This window comes from Cupressus sempervirens, chromosome 3 (genome assembly GCF_028749045.1).
Source record: "Cupressus sempervirens isolate cs-2001-9-10 chromosome 3, ASM2874904v1, whole genome shotgun sequence".
NCBI classification, from domain to species: domain Eukaryota; kingdom Viridiplantae; phylum Streptophyta; class Pinopsida; order Cupressales; family Cupressaceae; genus Cupressus; species Cupressus sempervirens.
The window spans coordinates 982,387,092-982,408,200 of NC_143120.1; the positions used below are offsets into that span (position 1 = coordinate 982,387,092).

At 34.0% G+C, this 21,109-nt stretch overlaps 1 pseudogene; it reads right to left on the reverse strand.

Annotated features, from left to right (window-relative positions):
- Positions 1–15,314: 15,314 nt before the first annotated feature.
- Positions 15,315–17,359, reverse strand: LOC149570044 (agamous-like MADS-box protein AGL66; annotated as a pseudogene).
- Positions 17,360–21,109: the final 3,750 nt, after the last annotated feature.

Consider the following 21,109-nt stretch of genomic DNA (forward strand, 5'->3'; position numbering starts at 1 on the left):
TTAAGAATGCTGATACAAAGGTATGTGGTCCATCTAAGGGATAAGAAGAAAGATTGCCGCAGATAGGTTACATGGAGAGGAGTGAATCTCATAATAAAGAGGTTCTAAGATGCAGGATAGTAGTAAAGAATATAGTTTCTGATGAAGACAAAGAGGAAGAAGTAAAGTTTGATGATGAAAAAATGATACTAGTTGGTACAATTCTATGTCCATTAAAGTTTGGGAAGAATGGTAAGGTAGTCACCAAGAGGAAGGTGAAAGGACAAGGAGCATGGCTAAATGATGATGATAAGTTAGTGATAGGGGCAGAGGTGTATAAACACGAAGTATCTGAATATGAGAACATCATAAGGATGAAGAGTCATGATGAAATTAGTCCAAGCATGTAGGGGCAGCCTGTACTACTATGAAGATAACACTATGTTTTTTGGTACTAAGTTTGTTTGTGTTGTAGGTATATCGAACTATGGTATAGATTTATGGCATGATGGAGTTGACAAGGTTGTGTCAAAGCCCAATAATGGCAAGGCTATGTTATGTCCTTTTCTTTATACTGATATGGTCACTAACTCCAAAGCAAGAGAAGAAGAAACAAAAGTGTAGAAGGGGAGTACAGGGCACACACTTCCAAAAGGTGTATGGGAACATGGATAATCAGTGTGGACAACAAGAATCAAGCATGGAGAAGCATGACAAGGAAGAAAGTACAGTCACAAGATATTCACGAAAACAAGCAAGGATGGATCATCAAGGAGCTGAGTACAAATGTGTCAAAGATATGAGAAGACATGGATCTACATTTGATAAAGTTTGTTTGATAGAGCTTTCCAAGATGACTTGTAACAATTTCAAAGTCGGGGAGTATGGTACAGGAGCACCAAGATCAAAGTCAAGAACTATGGAGTACACGATAAATTGGTGTTATGAAAATTTGAATGTAAGTCTAAGTGGTCTAAGTATCATTGATATTTATAAAGGTTTGAATAAACCATGATAACTTCATAGTTTAGTTAATGTGTTTGGAACAAGAATGTTTTCAGTTGTGGAAAGTTAGTAATTAGTGGAGTTAGTTATTCAGTTTTTCCAAAGCTATAAATAATGTAAGGAAATTCGATAAGGGACAAGGGGAGAAAGGAGTAATGGTAGAATAGAAGAGGATAGTGGATGGTGTCTCAATAGAGGAGAGCCAAGATGTAACAGCAAGTTGAATTAATGAAATATGATATGTTTGGGAATTGTTGTTCCCGCTGGCTGTCAGGCACAGTAATATTGTCTTGGTAATTATGCAATGTTTGAATATATTTGACTGGGCTTTATTTACCCTTTTGCTGTGCACTCCACATCAGGATAAGACTTTTGATTCTATGCCACTTGCTATTCATAGAATCATCCACCTCTTCTATGGTGAAAAGGTTAGAGTAATAGTTGGCAAAAGCTTTAAGAATATCTCCTTGATCATAGATATCCTTACCATCCTCACAAATATGGTCTATCTCTTCTGTGGCTTCTTTCAAATTCAATAGCTAGAAATATTATCTTGTCCCCTTATCACCATGTTCTAATAAATTAATTCTAGTCCTCGTTTTAGCTTCCTAAATCTTAGAATGTGTTATCTTTCTTAATGAATCTATGGCAATGATCAGAGTGTCTAGAGTATCGTGGTTATGTGGTTTTGCTTAACAAAAAGATTGCTGCTACTATGTGATGGTGATCAAAGAGAGTGTAAGGGAAGACTTGTACAAAATCACCTTCTTCAAGAGAGTGTAAGGGAAGACTTGTACACAATCACCTTCTTTATTCTTTCTAAAGCTGAAAGTATTCCTACATGCATAGAATCTATCTAATCTACAATATATCCTCCTACCACCATTTTGGAATTTAGAGGACATGTGTTAAATGCCTTTATGTCCATTCTTGTTATTGGTCAAAGGGCCAAATAGATTATACTTACCACCCATCTTAATCCAAAAGAACTTTTCTTCTTGTTTCAAATCAAATTTGGACCATCCTAACTTGTCTTGTTGTATTTATACCATACTGGAATCCCCAATAAACTCCCAAGTAATTTCTTTTAGTTAGCACATCCAATTCCAAAGGGTGCTTCCTTCATTGTGGTCCTTGGGGGCACAGGAAAATCAAACTCTTTTGTCTCTACCATCTAGGTTCAAGATAGCCCACAAAATTATGTTGGAATGAGAGGAGCCCTAATAATAGATGCATTTGTGGCACCTGTGACCAATTAGAATGGTAGTCCTTGCAAGGTAACTTGCAACCAAAAATATAATTTCTTTCACATAACACATAATAGATTACAAATAAACACATAATTAAAATCCACATGAAAGAGACTAGAAAACATACCCACAAAAAATGTGACACAAGATATACCTTGGGAAACCCTCGTTGAGGGAAAAAATTTAGCCTCCAAAAGCATTTATCACCATGTATTATTCAAAAAATCACCATTGCAATACAACCATGGAAGCCTTCAAAGCCATAGCCACAACTAAACAATCCATGTGAACAAGCATGAATCCACACATCTAATGCCATGCTTCCAACCTTCACAAATGCTCCCTTGGCTAACCTGTCAAGCCTTGTCTTGCTTGAATTTCCTTTTTTCCTTTTTCCTTTTTGTCTTGTCTATACAACTACTTTTTTGGCTTCTTATATAGTAGAAAGTCCCACAAAACCACCAAGTAGTATCACATAAACTATGTGTTGCCTAACCCATTGATCCCACATTTAATATTCGACATTTAATTCTTTTCCTCAATGTTAAATAATTACATCAAATATTATCACAATGTTACAATACAACTCATCAAGCATATCCCTTGGAAATATTTACATGTTGCTTGCCCATCTAGGTAGTCCTAGGTGCAACTTTAATTAATAAAATATAACAATACTATGCAATGTGTGCAACACCCATTATCTCAACAACCCTTCCCTTTCCTTTTTAATGGTTTGTGAAGAAGACTTTGCATCCTCCAAAATACATTTGAGAGATATATGAAGTTGAAAATCAATTGCTTTGATTTTTTGTAGGAAGAGAAAATCAACACCATTATGGTTTCTCAAAAACCTCTTCATAACATACTTTCAGCTAGGGGACTCAAGTCCTTTGACATTCCATGATATGAATTTGGCAATCATTGGGAAACCTATAATTTTCAATATCCATAGGAGCTTGGAAGATTGTGGAGCATTTAAGGAGTTTCTTTCTTGGGATCTTAGTTGGCTTGATGTTGCCTCCCGCTGATGTTCTTGCTTTCAAAGAGGTTGACTAAGAGAGAGAAGAAAGAACATCAGTGGGAGGAAACATTAAAGGAATCATAGATTGGTTCATGAACTTGTGGCTTAAGATTTTCTTAATTTTCTCCAGAATGTTTTTTTTGGGTGTTTTGGGTTTTGTGTTTGAGATTAGGCATATGTTGGATGAATCTTGAAATAGCCTGATTAGGACCAAGTAGGGAATAAATTTTGGAGAGGTCCCTCTTTGGAGGAGGGGCCTCTATATGTTTGTTGAATGTAGCTTACAATTCATCAAGAGAAGCACAAATCGCTTTTGAATTGACATAAGGAATAACATAATGAGAAAGTTGAGGTGTATGAGGACAGTCAATGATAGGGTTCTCCTGCTAAGATGTCTTGATGGATTTATGGGGTTGATTAGGGTTGTGACTAAGTAGGCTATGATTCTGTCTTTTCACTAGAGGTAATTCTAAAATTTATTTTTCTATTCTTTCTCTCTTATATTTTAGTTAATTATTTGAAGAATTTTTGCTACATCGTTTGGTATTAGATCTCAAAAGGTCTGGGCAAAGGAGATATTTTTGGTTTTTTGTGGTTATGAGATTATCTTCAAAATTGACCCTATTTTCTCTATGAGCAGTAACAATTATGCCAATAGTTCGAGAGACTTCAGCTAATCACTATCAAATTGCAATCTTCCTCTGCATTTGAGAGGGGCATCTCCCTCATATGATGGGTGTATTTTATAAGCTTTTCTTGATAACCAACTTGTAACCACTTACCATACCTATTTAGGTTAACTACTCAAAGTAAGTACTTAGGAAAACTACTCAAGCAATCACTTAGACTAACTAGCTAGGAGTTATTTGAGACATCTTGATGGAATAAATACCTAAGTGCCTACTTGAAATAACTTGGAATAACCTCCCTTTTGAAAATAAGTTAGTATTTACCTAACTTTTACAATTATTAATACCTAAAGTTGACTTTAATTACAATAAGTGACATAAGTCACTTTTACAAGGTGGGAATTTGAAATTTGTTACATTGGAAGAAAAAATAAGTGACCATTCTAGTTTAAAAGTAACCATTAAATCTTCTTGTGATCATCAAGAACTTGATCTTCAAGGAAATCCATTTTAATCCTATGAGGCCTTACCTCAACCCATCATAGCTCAGTTGACACAATTATTTTTGATACATTTTGGCTCAAGATTTTGAGACATCATTCAACTAGCTAGACATTGATCTATATTATAGATGTCATATGATGATTACTTCAACATATTTTACTTATGATGCTTGATGATATTTTGTTAGGAATAAGGTGTCTCAACCTTGTATAATTCCTATTCTTATTATTATTTTTTTTCTAAAATGTATCTTTGCAAATAATATGTAAATGTGAATGTACATGTCTAGTTGGCATGTTGATCACTTACATCTGTCAGCATCTTGAAGTGTGTGAAGGAGATCATGGCTGAAATGGTTATGATGGATTCCTATGATGCATAAGAGCTATTTAAGGAATGAGCTATGACAAGCGTAGGAGCATCTTATGACATGAGGCCTATTTGGGCACCCAAAAATGAGTAGTTGGTGTGTGTAAGAGAATATGCCAAAAATAGGTTGGTATGATGGATTCCCTTACACTTCTCTTATGACCACTATTTTTGGTGGATTCTATGACAAGCTGTCATTGCCTATTCAAGGGATGGATGCTATTTTCTTGGTATTGGATGTACATGTGGCATTGTGCATGTTTCTTGGTGGTTGAGCCATGAAAAATGCCCAACTCCATTATGGGCATGTTGTTGGGTCTTAAGATGTTCATAAAAGGAGTATTGCATGAAAGAGAAGATGATGAGAGTTATGCAGGTACTGAGGTGTTGCTGGTGTCTTCTTTTGTTGATGTTGAACTTACATTGCAAGTGTATTGTAATCTTGTGTTGAAGATAATACATTGTGTAGGTTCTGAAGGGGTGGGGATGTTTTACCGAAAGGTTTTTCCCCACCGAAAAATCTTTGTGTTATGTGTTTATTTCTCTATCTATTTTCTATAGGCATGGTTGGCTACAATATTGTTGTTTACATGATATTGAATCTGTAAGCGTAGAAGATTTTAATAGGATTTGCACCATACTTTCCTTATGAGATTAGTGTAGGAAGCTATTTTTGCACCTGTGTTTCCTTACAAGTGGTATCAAAGCTTGATCAACTTTTGATCCTAGTTGTTGGGTAGGGTTTTTTGAGCTAATCTCAAGTTGAGTGGGAATCTTGTGCAGAGTATCCTAAATCTTATTGGCAAATTGAGATGGCGAGTTCATCATATGGAAGAATGGAGGTGGAAAAATTTAATGGCACTAATTTTGAGTTGTGGAAACTCAAGAAGGAAGACATGTTGGAAGATCATGATCTATGGGAAGTGACTACAACTACTACAAGACCATCAACTATAGCTCAAGAAGATTGAGATATTAGAGATCATAAAGCTAAGGGTCTCATAAGACTCTGTTTAACCGATGCAGTCCTTCTAAATGTTGTAGATGAGAAAACCGCATATAGTTTGTTGGAAAGACCTGGGGCCGTGTATCATGCCAACTCTCTGGTGAACAAGTTGTTCTTGAGGAAGAAGTTGTATTCTCTACAAATGGAGGAAGGTGGATCCTTAATGGATAAATTAAATGCATTTAATCTGTTGGCTACATAGTTGACATCAGCTGGTGTCAAGTTAGAGGAGGAGGATCGTTTCTACACACTTTTGTGTTCTTTACCGGATTCATGGGACCATCTTGTGATGGCTCTCGGAAGAACATTAGTCACCTTCAAAATGGATGATGTGGTGTCTTCACTGCTATCAGAGGAGATGCAGAGAAATGCTTCCATTTCGGAAAAAGAAGCCCTTGCTATTCGTGGGAGATCCACGGAAAGAGGAAAGAAAAATGACAATAAGTCTAACAATAAGGGTAGATCCAAATCCCATGGGAAGTCAAAGACTTCCAACAAGTCCAAGGCAAAATGTTGGAACTGTGATAAGACTGGGCACTTTCGTAAAGACTATAAAGAGCCTAAGAAGAAGAAGAAAGCCTCAGATTTTGGTTCTAAAAAATCTCAAGAAGATGGCGATGCATTCATCATAGATTTGGAAGCCCATGCATCTGATGATGTGTCGTTGGTTGACTCAGGTGCATCTTTTACATGACCTCTCATGAAAACTAGTTCTCAAAATATGAAGAGTTCAATGGTGGAAAGGTGTACTTGGGTGATGATTCTCACCTAAAGATAGTTGGATGTGGAAGGGTCACTATCAAATTTCCTGATGGATGAGTAAAGGGAATCAATGGAGTTATGCACATTCTAGGTTTGGCACAAAACCTATTATCTGTAAGTATGTTGAACGATGTAGGTGCACAAGTTATTTTTTCAAAAGAAGGATGTAAGATGGTTAGACGATTGATGGTGCTTGCTAAGGGTACTAGGAGAGGTACTTTGTTTCAGCTAGATGCATGTATTCCTCTATGTAATAGTTCTTCATTCTCACCATCTGAACGAGCAGTGAAGAATTCTGTGGTTATTGGTTTTGATGGCAATGCAAACACTTTGGAAGGAAAGCTTCCTGCAGAAAAGACAATGTTGTGGCATATGAGATTTGGCCACATTGGTGAGAAGGGTCTTAGAACCCTGAAAAACAAAAATCTCATTGAGGGGTTAAATGATTGCAATCTCGAGTTTGACTTCTGTGAACACTGTGTATATGGTAAACAAAATCATCTTCAGTTTTACTCTAGTTCTCACAAATCTTCTGATGTTTTGGATCTTATTCATTCTGATGTATTTGGTCCTGTAAAAGTTCCTTCGATCTCCAAGTTTGTATTTTTTGTATCTTTCATAGATGATTACAGTAAAAGGACATGGATTTATTTCCTTAAAAGTAAGACACAAGTCTTTATTTGATTCAAGGAATTTAAAGCCCTTGTAGAGAATCAGACTAGTAAGAAGATTAAGTGTGTGAGAACTGACAATGGTGGTGAGTTTTGCTGAGCAGAGTTTGAATAGTTCTGTACAGAACAAGGTATCAAGAGGCATAAGACAACTCCTTATACCCAAAGCAAAATGGATTTGTAGAGACAATGAATAGGACACTAATGGAGAAGGCTAGGAGTATGCTTAGTGGAGCTAGTTTAGAACAAAGGTTTTGGGCCGAAGTTGTGGCCACTGCTTGCTATCTGGTTAACAGATCTCCTATATCGGCTCTTGTTGGTAAGACACCCATGGAGGTTTGGTCTGGTAAGAAGCCTTCAATTAGAAATCTTTGTGTTTTTGGTTGTGAAGCTTATGCACATGTTCCCAAGGAGAAAAGATCTAAGTTGGAAAATAAAGTTGTTAAATGTATTTTCATCGGGTACAGTGCTAGTGTGAAAGGATACAAGCTTTGGGATTATGTGACTAGTAAGGTGTTGTATAGCATAAATTTTATTTTTAGAGAGCTAATATCTTCTCCTATTGTGCTACAAATAGATGAAAAAGAAAAGGAAAAAGATGTTGTTCAGTTGCCTCCTACCCCTGAGAAGACTAAACAGAGACCATGTTGGGTCTAATGATGAGGAGAGCTCTAGCAACTCTGACAGTTTAGAAGAAGAGGAAGAACAACCTCAACCTCAGCCCTTGAGGAGATCCATGAGAGAAAGAAAGCAACCAGAAAGGTTTGGTTATTCTATGTTTTTCTTTGATTACTAACACTGATGAGCCTAGATCTGTGAAAGAGGCTTCGGGCATGGAAGATGTAGGTTCCTGGATTGAGGCTATGGATGATGAGATGGCTTCATTAGAGAAAAAAAAAACTTGGGACCTTGTACCTTTGCCTAAAGGGAGAAAATTTGTTGGCTGTAAATGGGTGTTCAAGAAGAAATTTTGTGCAGATGGCCGTGTTGAAAGGTACAAAGCTAGATTGGTTGCAAAGGGTTATTCACAGGTAGAGGGAATAGATTATGGTGAAATATTCTCTCCTATTGCAAAGTTGGCATCCATTAGATTTCTATTATCTCTTGCTGCATCATATGATTTAGAGATAGAACAGATGGATGTGAAGACAGCTTTCCTTCATGGTGATTTGGAGGAAGAGATTTATATGTCACAGCTTGAGCACTACATTGTTAAAGGTAAATAATCCTTTGTTTGTAGATTGAAGAAATCTCTATATGGTTTGAAACAATCTCCTAGGATGTAGTACCTTAAGTTTGATGCCTTTGTGTTGTCAATTGGATTTGTAAGATTGAAATCAGATCATTGTGTTTATTTTAGAGTTGAAAATGATTGCCTTCTTATTGTTGCATTATATGGTGACGATATGTTGCTGTTTGGGAAGGGTAAGGGTATGATTTCTAATTTTAAATCTTAGTTGTCAGCATAGTTTGAGATGACAGATCTTGGGGCTGCAAGGTACATCTTGGGTATGGAAATAAATAGAGATAGGTCTAATAGAAAACTTTGGTTGAGTTAGAGTAAGTATGTGAAGTCTGTGTCAGATAGGTTCAGCATGGCAGATTGTAGACCACTATTTGTTGCTATTTCTGTGGGAACAAAGTTATCTGTAGATGATTGTCCAAAATCTCCTAGTGAGGTGGAGGACATGAGTAGAGTACCTTATGCTAGTGCAGTTGGCAGTCTTATGTATGCTATGGTTTGTACTAGACTAGACATTGCCCAAGTAGTGGGAGTCCTGAGTCTATTTATGTCTAATCTTGGACGGGTACATTGGGATGCAGTTAAGTGAGTATTCAGATATTTGAGGGGTACATCAGATTACTCCATATGTTATCATGGTAACTCTTCTTAATCTCCACATTCAGTTTGTATTCATGGGTTTGTGCATTCAGATTGGGCAGGTGATATTGACCACAGAAGATCCACCAGTGCTTAGGTGTTCACTATGTTTGGTGGTGCCATCAGTTGGATGAGTAAGCGACAACCTGTGGTTGCTTTGTCCACTACAGAAGTTGAGTACATGGCTACTACTCATGCTTGTAAAGAACCCATTTGGCTTAAGAGATTGTGTTTTGATGTTGGTGTTGATGCAGAATAGATTACTATTTTGTGTGACAGTTAGAGTGCTATTTCCCTTGCAAAGAATCCAACTTTCCATGCCAAAATGAAGCACATTGATGTGCAGTTTCACTTTGTGAGAGATATGGTGGAAGATGGAAAGGTAAATTTGGAGAAGGGAGATACTGTGATGAATGTTGCAGATGCATTCATGAAACCAGTGGGCACTGAGAAGTTCAGATGGTGTTCGAAGTCTATGGGCCTTTTGGCCTATAGCTGTTAGTTCCTGTTATGTTTTTTTTGCTCTTACAAGGTGTTCGACAAGTGGGAGAATATTAGGAATAAGGTGTCTCAACCTTATATAATTCCTATTCTTATTATTATTTGTTTTGTAAAATGTATTTTTTCAAATAATATGTAAATGTGAGTGTACATGTCTAGTTGGCATGTTGATCACTTGTGTCGGCATCTTGAAGTGTGTGAAGGAGATCATGGCTAAAATGGTTATGACAGATTCCTATTATGCGTAAGAGCTATTTAAGGAATGAGCTATGACAAGTGCAAGAGCATCTTATGACATGAAGCCTATTTGGGCAACCAAGAATGAGTGTTTGGTGTGTGTAAGAGAATATGCCAAAAATAGGTTGGTATGACAGATTCCCTTACACTTCTCTTGTGCCTGCTATTTTTGGTAGATTCTATGACAAGCTATCATTGCCTATTCAAGAGATGGATGCCCTTTTCTTGGTATTGGATGTAAATGTGGCATTGTGCATTTTTCTTGGTGGTTGAGCCATGAAAAATGCCCAACTCCATTATGGACATGTTTTTCGGTCTTAAGATGTTCATAAAAGGAGTATTGCATTAAAGAGAAGATGATGAGAGTTATGCAGGTACTAAGATGCTACTGGTGTCTTCTTTTGTTGATGTTGAACTTGTGTTGCAAGTGTATTGTAATCTTGTGTTGAAGATAATACATTGTGCAGGTTCTGAAGGGGTGGGGTTGTTTTACCGAAAGGTTTTTCCCCATCAGCAAATCTTTGTGTTATGTGTTTCTTTCTCTGTCTATTTTCTGTATGCATGGTTGGCTGCAATATTATTGTTTACATGATATTGAATCTATAAGTGTATAAGATTTTAATAGGATTTGCACCATACTTTCCTTATGAAATTAGTGTAGGAAGCTAATTCCGCACCCGTGTTTCCTTACATAATTTATATACATGCATGCATTATGATGGTTTATTTTGGTAATTTAAATTGAATTGATGAAGATGTTGTAGTCTTTTGATTATGCAGATCTGTTATATCTAATCAATGTGTAGAAAATGGTAAAGTTATTGAAATGAAATTTAGGAATGTTTTGACTTAAATTTGACTATGCAAGTTTTCTGTGTGTGTGTGTGTGTGTGTGTGTGTGTGTGTGTGTGTGTGTGTGTGTGTGTGACTTTCTCAAACTACTAATATTCAAATTGAGTGTGTAGGGAATTAACCATGGTATTGATTGGAGAACCAACAACTAAACCTATGTACAAATTGTGAAACCAAGGTTGAACCCATTGAAGAGATTTAAACCTCATTGATACATAATTAAATTTGTAATCGTAATTTGAATGTATGTATTAGGTTATTTCATTATGTAATTAGTCAAATGTCAATTGTAATGTGTAATATAATTTTTTGGCGTCAATTGAAACATGTCATGTATATGTGTAAATGACATGTCAATTAGGGTTTGGCAATGAGACCCTTAGACTAAAACTAAACTTAATTAGGAGCCTAAGTTAATCACATTTGTTTAGAGGTATCATGTGAAGTCCCACAAAAGAAGAATTTGAATTAAAAAATATAATTCACTTTTAGAAGCCAAAAAGTGATCATAGGAGCTTAATTTAGTGGGATTTAAGTACCACTAGAAGTCCCAAGCAACTTTAGGGACCCTCCAAAAGATGCATTTTCCGAAAGTTGCAAAAATGGAGAATTCTTATGTCCTTACCCTTATCCACATGCTTTCCCTAACTTGCATTAATGGTAGGAGACACTTATGATACCCAAGGACTTAGGGTCAAATCAAGAAGTGATTGCTAGTAGATGGGTGGGATTTAGAGGCCTTTTTAGAGGGCCTTGAATAACTTAGTGGTTGTTCACCAACTCTCTAGATTTAGAGACACTAGGGTTTGAATATTGGATAAAAAGGATTGGGCTCTTCTCAAATTTCCATTCCATCACATTTTGAGTAAGGTTGGTGGTTCTTGCCAAGGATGCTCTTCATTTTTATAATAGTATAGCATGTTGAAGATCAAGTGTTCATGTATTTCTTGCATTTTACATGTATTGTTATTTTGTGCTTGTAAGGGTTGGGAAATGATAATTTCAATCTTGTTTTTCTTGCATTTTTTTTGAGGGATTGTTCATGGGTGTGAAGGCATTACTCACCCTTGGGAGGGAAGAAGTGGCCTTGGGGTGAAAGGTTTAGTTGTGACCTCCATGAAAGTGCAGGTTCTCTTCTCATGGATAAGAGGAAAAATAAGCAAGGTGTATTGACCTTTCCTTGTCAATGAATTGATGTCATTTGCGTTGGAAATTAAACATCAAACACCTGCAGGTTGTCCTCGAGCCCCACACCCATCTACCCTGTGAGGTCACTGCAGGCATCCATGGTTGGCAGACATTTATTTTTGGTAGGTAAGTTTTGAAATTTGAACGTTGAGAGGGAAAGGAAGAATGTGACAAAAAGAAATGTTTCTACATTCATTTAGTAGAGTTTGCAGATCAAGCAAATCAGAGAGAAGTTGCAAAGCTGTGCAAAGAAGGAAGAAGGAAAGAAGTTTGTGCCTACACTTGTACGTGTTTCCCTTGTTCACTCAATAAGTTTGTTTTTGTTTGGATTTTTCCTATTGAAGCAGTGATTGCTCAAGGCACCATTGTATGCAGCCATTAGAGTTGAAGTTTGAAATATTATCAATTTAGGGTTATTTTAGGGTTTTCTGGTTGAAGCCGAATGCTCCTAGATTTTGTAATAGTTTAATGAAAGATAGAATAGAAAGCAAGCAAGCATACTAGAATCTATCTTCCTCATCTATTCATTGCATTTGACAAGTTTTTTTGAAAGGTTAAAGCTTTGGCTTTTTGGTTTTAATGGTCAAAGCATTCACGTTGATATTTCCTAAGTTATAATTTTTAAGTTTGAAACAAAACACTCGACATCCTCTTTCTCAGTTGTAGCCAAGTGCACTCAGCATCCATTGGTGTTGAGCATTTCTTGTGTGTGTGCCAAGCTCTTCTTGTGCCGAGCATTTTTCTTCAAGTGTCAAGCTCCTCTTTGTGCTGAGGTCACTCAGCACCTGCTGCTTGTCACTCAGCATCTATTGGTGTAGAGCAAATTGCCACTCAGCACATTCACATGTCGAGCAAAACTGGCACTCGGTAATTATGAGTGCCGAGTAAAATTTTTAGGTTTAGGGTTGAGTTGTGAGTTAAATTGAATTTTAATTTGTATTTCTCACAATTTGGGGGTGATAATGAGAATGTCTACAGAAGAAATGTGATTGCTATGAGCCTTGTAAAGCCATGAAAATTGTGTGTATTGGCATTGAAATCTCCCTCACAGTTACTCCACCTTCACCCTTTTCATGGGTTCTCAGGGGAAACCCATTGTGAATCCTTGGATTTGGAGTTCTTGTGATGTTCCTACATTTGTGGTTTGATTGTGGTTGTGACCCATTTGTCATTGGTTATCCTATCTCAATGGGTGGTGTCTTTGAAGCTTAGGTTGGGAGATGAGCTCTCCATGGTGTGTTCAAATATTATTTGTAGGTTTTGTGGGTCCATGTTGGGTAGCTTGGGAGGCTTTTAACTAAATATTGGAACCTTGTGAGGAAAGGAGTTCATGATTGTTGTGATCAAGTGTTGTTGTTGGAAAGTTCTCCATTTCTTACCTTTGTTCCTTCACTATATTGTATGAGTTGAGTGATGAGATTTCCACTTCATATGTAATTCTTCTTGCATGGTATGAATCTTAAAGTTTTAATAAAATATGCCATTGTTGATATCATTGGTTGAAAATATTGTGTGAATCCATCTCCTTATATGTTGTAGTAGTAGTGAAAGAATGGAAGAATGCTTCATTATGTAGCTTTCATGATCATGTATTGAAGAATTAAGTTCTTCCAATTTCATTGAGTTATATAGTTCATGAAAGGAATCTAAGAACAAATAGAATGCATAAGAGAAAGAAAATTGGGACATCAAATCCTGAATTCGATACTACAGGCTTGGCCTGGAGTTGCATGTCTTGCAAATCTGAGAATAGAGTGTTTCTCCTTGTTTGCGAGAGTTGAAGGTCCCAAGTCTTTTGCTTCAACTTTATAGCTAATTTCAACATGGGTTCATTGAACACTACTTGATTCTATTTGTGTGTAGACGTGTAAGGAGCTTCCTTAATTATTTTAGGAAGAGTTGAAATAAAAATATATAGAAAATGAAAGTGAAAATATAATGATGAAGCGTAGGAGAATTGTAGCGTTACAAATCTTAGTAGAAGAAGTATTAGAAAAAATAATATGGAAGTACTTCCTTCACATATGTTAGGCATAGTGGTTTGTTTTAGACATTAGAATTAACATTTGCACTATCTTAGTTTTAAGAAACCCTAACTACAATGGAACAGTAAATTTAAAATGAACATTTTGGATTCTCTGGTTGTAAAAAAATTAGCCCTTCTCTGAAATTAATGGAAGAAAAATAACAGCATGAACAACTTTAAAGAATAATATAAAAAATAGACCACCAAACTGCATCATTAATGGATCTACATATGAATTTAGTTTGTTTTGGTGAATTTGCATGTCAAGAAGAATAGGAAACTCAGAGGCTTCAAATGTTGTTTAAAAATTTGGTATTTTTTCAAACAATTTTTTTTTTGTTTGTTCCAAGGAATCAAAAATTAGAAAAAGTTACTTTTCTAAATTATAAGAAATAAGTATTAACTATTGTAACTTTGTTTAATAGAATTTAATATTGCAATTTCATTGATAGTTTGAAATGTCAAAATGTAAAAAATGGCACATGAACTAATAATTGAAACAAAAAATTGCAATGAAAAAGATATGTTTACAACTAATTATAGTTTTTTGAAATATTTTTAAGATCCTTTCTTGAAAAATAAATCTAATATAGTTTTCAAAAGTGTCAGCAAAAACATTATAAACATGCATATCAATACATTACATCATTGATGAAGGTGCCATCAAGTCAACACCATATGTTGATTGCAATTGGGATGGGAATATCATTTTAGAGCCATAATCACTGCCCACCATATAATGCTCAACAAGCTCATCACTATTGTTGTCTGCAATAGGGAGATAATATCTCAAATTTGATATATTGGATTCACTTGCATGATTTCACAGTTGCATACTTCCACTGCCTTGTTGTAGCGATGGATAAATTGTTGTAGCCATGCATTCTACCCCACTGTCCCTTCATTTCAAGAAGCCAAACACTTATTCAGTTTCAAAATATTTGTAAACATTTATCATTGCCATGAATAACACAAGTTTTAAAGACATACCTGATGCTAAAGATGCTATCAGTATTGGCAAGATCTACAGAGTTTTGGTCTCTCTATGATATCTCGCTTAATATTTGACTCTCACTTGAACTATTTTGTGGCTTATGATATCAATATAATTCAAATTCAAGTTTATAGTTAACAAAATAGTTTATCATCGTTTAATGTATCTATTTCTAATGCACATTAGTATGAAACATTTTAAAAGTTTAGCCAGTCTATTCCATTCATTAGATATGACAAAAGAAAATTTTGGGGCATTGCTCAAATGATACATATCTGTATATTTTGATCGGCCGTGTACATTTTGAGAAAAAAATGGAGAGAAAAGTTTTGGCATTAAATAAGTTATTTCTATATGAAAATTTATCTTCACTGATATATGGAAAATACTATTTTTTATATAAAAAAAAATTGATTTCTCACAAATGGAACATACCTACATATTTGATTGACCATGGATGTTAGCTTGGCCATACGAGACTATGCCAGATTGTTCAAGAGATCTTTGTAATATATTTGAAAATTATTTTGAAGTAAAATATAATTTTCTTAGAATTTGAAAATAATATAATTATCAAAACTAATTGTTATACTGGTTTTTTAATATTAAAATTTGTAAGATATGTTTACAAAAAGACATTTAATGAAATAGAAGTGGAGTTCTTTACCCTTTTAAGTTGAACTTTAATTAAGGATTCTTCCAGAACTCTCTCATAATACTCTGCATCCTATACTGAAGTTATCATATTAGGATCTGCTTTCAAATACCTGCAGATTTAAAACAAAAAAAGAAATATTATATGAAACTTCAATATATTTATATAATTTTTTTATATTTCTGTTCTTTACAAACTCAAAAATAGTTCTTTAAGATCTCACAAGTACTACCTGGGCATTTGATTTATATAGAAAGTAACAGTATGATTTTTGACTTTTATTTTTGTAATTTTAGTGAAGGGTAGGGTTGCAGAGAGAAGGAGTTCATAGAAATGGAGGGATAATTTGATTTGAAATTGAATAAAAGTATAGGTAGCATTGATATGAACAATGAAATCAATGAAAAATGTTAATAGATATTTTTCATATCAGTAATTGCACATGTTTAGATGTTTTTAAGATCAAAGTACTAAATTACAAAGTACTATAATTTAATGAAAAAAATATTACTTCAGATTAAGTAAGAGACTCTACCTTAGTGTTGATTTTGCATTCAGTAGCCGCAATTTCCATGTATTAATTTCTCTTTGAATCTCCTATAAATTTATCATAATAATTATACATCAAAATTGGATCATAACTTAAAAAAATAGAAATCATTGTTCTTTTTCATGGTGAAATCAAGCATACCTCAACATTTGGAATGTTTCCTGAGCTCTTGATAATAATGCATAGTCATGGATAGAATGTAGAAACACTCATTAGTAAGATATTACTTAGTAAAAAGGGTTTTACTACATGTAAAAAAATAATAGGTAAATTTTTAGAAGACCTTGATAAATGATTGGCATGATCATTGTCGCACTTCAATTTCTTCAATATTTCATTTAAAAGCTGCTAAGACATATCATAAAATAACATTTATTTATGTCTAATTCTAAGATTTATAATATTAGTTATAAAACAACACTAAACATGAACATAATTTTATTCAAAACTTAATCTTGTTAGAGGTATGTAGGTGAAAAAGGTACAAGAAAGTGGGTATAATATTAATGTTAATTGCAATACATTTTTATACAAACTGTCTATTCAAACTTTAATATAAGTGCAATAATGGAGCAATCTTGTTCATAGACAACTTCTAACTAAGATTAATGAAATTTTATATTTACTCTTTGTAAAAGATCTATCTTATTAAATGAGTAATTTGATACAAGAATATTGGAATTGAAGTGAGCATATTATATGTAAAAAAATAAATTGAAATGTAAAAGTAAATATTATGAATTTCATTTTTATTTTTTTAAGATATTGCAAAAAGTCCATACCTTCCTCTCTCATGTTCTAGTAGATTAACATAACGAACTATAACATCTTCTGTCAATCTAAAAAGAAAATGAAAATTTAACATTGTAATATAAAATAAAATAGAATGAACTTTAATTGAGAATTCCCCTAATGCTAGGCATTTATTTCATATGAAATACTATACATAATACAAAGTATATTCACCATATTTGAAATGTTCCTTAAATATACAACATATGAAAAAAATCTCTTTAGTAAATAAAACTATCTATAGAAGCAATGTAGACATTAAAAACACAAGTTATTTAGTGGTTCTAATAGAGCTTACCTTTTCTTTTTAGAAAAATGACCAAGTCTTCCAGAAGGCAAAAACATAATAAGTGCAATATCAATATCACATAGAATAGAGAGTTCATAGGCCTTCTTAGTAAGTCCATTTCACCTCTTGGAATAGGTAACTTGTCTGTTTATATTGTTTTCTATTTTCTTGATCTGAAGCTTAACTCTTCCCATCACAAACAATATATAATATATATAATAATAAGATTTATTTAAGAGAAAAGGGAGAATACCTATATGAAAGTAAGGCAAAACTTATATTTGTCTGCATTATTCATTTAAAACAATAAAAATTCATTAGTAAGATGGAAAATATTATTTTAAAATACAAAGAAAATTAAATATATTGACAAAATATTCAATCATATATTAAAAAAAAATTATCAATTATTTCAATAAATAATTACCAAATGTTTCAATAAAACATTCAATTTAATATAATGATATGTTTAGAATAAAATATAATTGCTAATTAGGAAAAGTAAGTTATAGATTTTAAAGAAAATGATAGGTTTAACTTGTTAAAAATTGGATACTGATTGAAAATATATAATTGAAACTGCAAATAAATTGGAACTAAAAATGCTGAGATCTTGTGGATAGCATGGTTAAAACTCTGCTACTGCTAAGAAGCATTTTATTTATAATAAAAATCTCATTAAGATGCAAAAATATATAGATCTGTCCATTTGTTTTTCCTAATGCAATAAATTAAAATGATTGTTTATCTAACAAGCTGGTTATTTGATCAACCTGAAGTTTTACTTCTGCTGCAAAATACATGATTTCTTTTTAATCTTCAAGTCAAATTATGAAATGTGTTTTTTGATAGAATACTGGTAGAACGAACTACAAACGTTCAGGTTAGACATGCACGAATAAAAATGAAACCCTAGTAACCTTAAAATAAATATCAATGGAAGACAGAAGAATATTGTTGTAGTATTCTTCTCTCTTCCATTGATAATTATTTTAAGGTTATTAGGGTTTCATTTGTATTCGCGCATGTCTAATATATGCATCAAAAAACATTCCATGCATGTGGTTGAGTTTTCCTCTACTTTCTTTGTTTCTTTTTGTGAAAAAGAGCTTGTATAGCACAAATCAACTTGAACCAATCATAGTACAATCCTTTGTTTATAAGAAAATGAATGCATAGAAATCTTTACTCATAATTAAGCCGATAGGCTTATTTGTGGGAGCTTTGCTCCCGATTTTTGCAAATTTCAGCCGCCAAATTGTCAGCCTCACCAGAATTCCTTTTATTTTCTCTCCTCTTTCATCAGCCGTGTCTTGCTATTTCCTTTTCGATAGTTGTTTTTGGGCATTATAATATGCCATAGTTGTTTGGGATTTTATTTTGTAATGGTGGTGATGGCTACTGATTGAAGGTTTTGACACATTATATTGTGCATTCTTTACAGGATCTGGTAAGTTTTTCTTCCTCTTGAGCTATTCTATATCCAGGGATCGTAACTATTATATAGTTTTCAATTCTGAATTTTAAAATTTTTTCCTTTCTCAAATTGTGTGTTTTCTATATCCACAGATTGTAACTATTCCCTTTCTCAAATGGTGTGTTTTGTATCTAAAAATCTTCATTTCCCCCTTTCTCAAATCATGGGTTTGCTAAAATGAGCAGACCTAATTAGCGTTGACAGAATATGAAAACCTTGGTAGATTTATTTTTCTTTTCACCTTGTCTTATTTAAGGGTTTTGATACTATTAGATGCTCAATGAAATAAATCTGGATGCCTTCCCTTCCAACACTGTCTTTTCCATATCCATCTTCATATTTTCTTGTTTCATTTGACCAATAAATGTCAAACCTTCGTTCTTGTGACCTTCTTGTGCATATCCAACAATTATGGAGAGAAATATTTTATTGTGCAACTAAAACCTAAAATTCAAGAAAATATGACCGAACAAAATATATACAAAAATCTCATGCAAGAATCTGTTATTGTGTACTTGTCTAGTTCTTTGGCCAAGTTCTATGATTCTAAGGTTTGGGATCCTCTATCTTGGAAGATACCTTGGCAGCGGGTATCGGTTGGTAGGGGCCTCTTCCCTCCTAACCCATACGATAGCCCCACGTCCCTACTCCAGCTGGCACTAATGTAGTGATGCCCTATTGTCCAGCACAACCTGGAGGTTTCCATGACCTCCTTATTAGAGTATTCTAAAAACTGAAATTCACTAAAATCACCAACAATATTTAACTTGCAATTGTTAACTTGAATGAGATTGTATTTGCATGGCAAAGGACACGTATATATTGTTTCATAAACTCTAGTTTAAAGGTAAAACTCTAGACAGTTCCATAACTGTGACTGGAAAATTTAAATACCAAAAGGGTTCCACATATATTGTGGTTAATCTATCAATCCCCTTTCAAACTTTTTCCAAAGCATATGTGCAAATGTTTTAAACTCTGTTTTTGTCAATGCTAATCAAACTGGTCCAAATTGTGAATAGTCATAGTGATATTCGAGTTCACTTAATGATGGTAGAACCTTATGGCAGTTTAGATCATGTAAGATTACATGAAAATGTTTTAAATGGTGTCAAGATATATTGTGGTTAATCTATGAATCTCCTTTCAAACTTGTTCCAAAGAATATGTGCAAATGTTTTAAGCTATGTTCTTGTCAATGCTGATATTAGGGTGCAACCAAGGTATTTTACTAAGACCACAAAAAATGAAATCCAACACCCACCAAGCAATTTAATCATTCCAACAGCTTATCAAATTTACAATCAATCCTCTTGGAAACTTAAGTGAACTTTTAAAAGTGTTCAACTAAGCCTCTTTCGAAAAAGTGTTCAGCTTGTGCACTAAAACAAGCCTCTCTAAATTTCAACAACTTTTTTATTCTTGAAAAAGTGCAAAATGCTTCTATTCAAAGTTGTCAACAACTAAGTTCTTCATTTTATTAGGGTAATCTCCTCCTTTCATCAATAAGCTTTGAAATTTTCCGGACTGCCTTTATCAACTATTTTTACTCCATCTAATAAAGTAAGAAGACTATTTTCTTGACCAAATGAAACATGTTCATATGCGAGCATGTGTTGCCTGAAATAGTTTCTCCCTTCATCACCATTATGATTCATACCTACTCCAAGATTGTCACAAATGATTAGGTTGCTCATTCTTATGTAAAAGTGCAAAAATATATTTTTTATGTCTTAAATTTGTTGTTGTGAAGGGAAAATATACATAAAGGAAATTATAGGAGCTAAAGAACAAGACCAAAAATAAAACAGATTACCCATAGCCTTTGAATTTGAGAAGTACAATTTGCGATAAAATCTATAGAATAGTGAGGCATCTTCTTCTCAAGTGGTTGTCCCATTGGTGTTGGATGAAGCTTTACTGCCTTTTTGAGTCCTTTATGGACATCTTATACATTGAAAAGTATGCCCAAACACTTATGCAACATTGCTATGTCTCTCTAACTTTTCTCACATTCAGTACAAAAGTGGCCTGACAAAGATTTAGTTTTGCTTGTTTTACTGGAGGACTAGTTTAAAGGTAGAATAAGTGTATAGGGCTTTTGAGCCATAACAACAGGAACCATTTGACAATTAGTGACCATTTTGATAGATGACAAAAGAATCTCCCTATTTGGGTAACATACAAAAATCTCATCTAGAGCAGCTGAAAATGTTCTATGTACAATAAATAGCAAGAGTGAACCTCTTTTGGAAAGGTCAATAGGTTCTTCTATTTCTTCTTGTGTGAGATAGACAGTTCCTCTTGCTGACTCTTATTCTCATTATTGGTTAGAAATACCCATTGGGGAGGTGCGAAAGTGGGGAAATTGTTAGACTGAATATGATATTTCACTATGGTACAATTGATAAAAGGCCACAATTACCAATTCAATGAGGTACCCACATTCAATTAGAAGTTTCATTAG